Source organism: Myotis davidii, unplaced genomic scaffold (genome assembly GCF_000327345.1).
Source record: "Myotis davidii unplaced genomic scaffold, ASM32734v1 scaffold281, whole genome shotgun sequence".
Taxonomy (NCBI): Eukaryota; Metazoa; Chordata; class Mammalia; order Chiroptera; family Vespertilionidae; genus Myotis; species Myotis davidii.
In genome coordinates, this window is record NW_006293784.1 from 1,132,680 (window position 1) to 1,135,740 (window position 3,061).

The following is a 3,061-nucleotide window of genomic DNA, read 5'->3' on the forward strand; positions in this document are numbered from 1 at the left end:
AACTTGATCTGTAGATTTAAAAAAATCCAGATAAAAATCCCAAAAGTTATTTCATGGATATTGACAAACTGATTCTAAAGTTTATATGGAGAGGCAAAAGACTCACAGTAGCCAACACAATTCTGAAGAATAAAGTCGGAGAACTGGTACTACTGATTTTAGGCACAGTAATAAAGACAGTGTGGTACTGGTAAAAAAACAGACAAATAGGTCAGTTGAACAGAAGAGAGAGCCCAGAAATAGACTCGTAAAATACAGTCAACTGACCTTTGACAAAACAGTAAAGGCAATTCAATGGAGAAAGAATTGTCTTTTCCACAAATAGTATCAGAACAACAGGACATCCACATCCAGAAAAAATTGAATCTAGAACTGATCTTACACCTTACAAAAATTTATTCAAAATGGATAATAGGCCCAAATGTAAAATGCAAAACTATAAACTTCCAGAAGTTAAAATAGCGGGAAAACATTTTGACCTTGGGTTTGGTGATGAGTTTTTAGACAAAATAAGCATAGTCTATTTTTAAAAATCAGTATGTTGGACTTTATTGAAACTAAATAATTTTCTTTGTGAAGCTAAATAATTTTATGTTAAAAAAAATGAAAAGACAACCCACATATGGAGAGGTAATATTTGGAAATCGCATATCTGACAAAAGACTTCTATTCCAAAATATAGAGAGAATTCCTAAAGCTCAACAATAAGAAAATAAATAACTCAATAAAATTATGGGCAAATGATATCATCAGATATTTCACTGAAGAAGATTATATAGATGGATCATAAGCATAAGAAAAGATGCACAACCTCATTAACCATAGGGAAATGCAAACAAAACCACAATGAGATACCACTACACGCTTATTAAAAGAGCTAATATTAAAAAATGAATTATACAAAGTTCATTGAGGATGGAGAGGCAATAGACTGCTGGTTCCAATGTAAAATTAAACATTCAATTTGGAAAACAGTTGGCAGTTTCTTATAAAGTTAAGCATATATTTACCACGTGATCTAGCCATTCCATTCCCAAGAATTTACCCAATAGAAATTAAACTATATGTCCATTTTAAGGCGTATATATGAATGTTCAAATAAGCTTTATTTGTAATAGTCAAAATCAGGAAATAATTCAACTATCAATCAGTAGATGAATATGAACAGATCATACCCATATCCATAGATTGGAATTCTATGTAGCAATCAAGAGAAATGAACTAGTTATACACACCGTATGGATGGTTCTCAAAATAATTAGGTTGGATTTTTAAAAGCCAAATGTGTAGCTAGTTTATGATTCTACTTATACAAAAACCTAAAAATGTACAAATTAGTGAGTGTGTACCTGAGGATGGCGGAAGAGAAGGGTGGCTCTAATAAAGGGCACAAGGACAAGTACCACATAATCTCAGTTATATGTGGAATCTAATGAACAAAATAAACTGACAAACAAAATAGACCCAGAGACACAGAAGTATGGAATGGATTAAAGAATCTCAGAGGGAAGGGGGATGTGGGCGGGAAGAGATTAACCATATATGCATAACCCATGGACACAGACAATAGTGCCATAGGCCTAGGGGGAATGGGGGCAGGGTGGAGGAGGGCAATAGGAGAGAAGAGGGGTCATCTATAATACTTTTAACAATAAAGATAATTTTTTAAAAAAACAAAGAGCACAAGGAAGTATTTCTGATGCTGTATGTTTATAATGTTGAATGTGGTGATGGTTTCAAGGGTGCATACATATGTCAAAATGTATCATATTGTGCAATTTAAATGTGTGCAGTTACTTGTATGCCAATTATGGCTCAGTAAAGCTATTAAGAACATAAACATCCTTGCCATCACTCAGGCTTTGTCTTTAATATTTAATTAAGGATAAAAAGAGAATCAGGTGATTCTTTGCCCCCATCAATTATTCTTGCTTCCAACTGCGCAAGAGCTAATGTACTTCAGAAGAGGATGCTGTTAGCTAAATCGCATAAATATTGAAAAATTCACACCTATTTTCCGTAATCATTGCCTGCACATGGTTCACAGCCAGCACAGTGTGGGGTGTTGGAGGAAGAAGAATGCTATGTAATGTAGAAACAGCACATAGCATCTGAAAGGGGCTCTGCACAAATGCCCCTATTGTGCCGAACCACAAAGGAAGGAAATAATTTTTACTTAATAGTCGCTAACATTTATTGAGTACCTGACACTGGGCTTAGCATTTCAGTTGTACATTCTTTTATAATCCCTGTTTCTGCTCCTTGAGCTATTTTTTAAATTAGCATCATAATCTTCACATAAGAAGGCTATAGCTCAGAGGACTTCAGACACTTGCTTAAATGAGAGATGAGTCACATTTCGAACCCACATCTGCTTTGATTCTAAAATAGGTGGTTTGGCCTTACCTGATCTGGCTCCGTGGATAAAGCATCGGCCTGCAGATGAAGAGTCCCGGGTTCAATTCGGTCACAGTTCGATTCCTGGCCAGGGCCCATGCCCGGGTTGCAGGCTCCATCCCCAGTGTGGGGTGTGCAGGGGGCACTTCTTTTTCATCATTGATGTTTCTATCTCTCTCTCCCTTCCTCTCTGAAATCAATAAAAATATATTTAAAAAAATAAAATAAAATGGGTGGTTTGAACCTACAATATGGCCCCTGATCTAGAGCCAACCCTGTTCTTTGGAAGTTTTCCCCTAATTTCAGTTCTAGAGAAGAATAGAAAGAAAACCAGAGGGAGAGAGAAGTACACTTTAGTGAAAAAAAGAAAACAGATAAAACTCTCTGTTGTGCCTGCCACATATTGGCCCTTTATATTTCTGAATTGAATTGAAGTGGAGTGCTTTTTTACCTTCTTAGCCCTTCTGAAAGCCATAAGTATGCAATATGCTTTATGAGAGGAAACACATGTGCTAAATAAATGTGCTGTTCTGAAATACACACACAATGAAACTTCAGTGGCTGGCCAACTGTGTGTGGTGCAGATCCCCATGGATGCATCTACCTTTGGAAAAGTTGGTTCTTAGGGACACAAGTTTTCCCAGAGCATAGCACACAGTTAAGT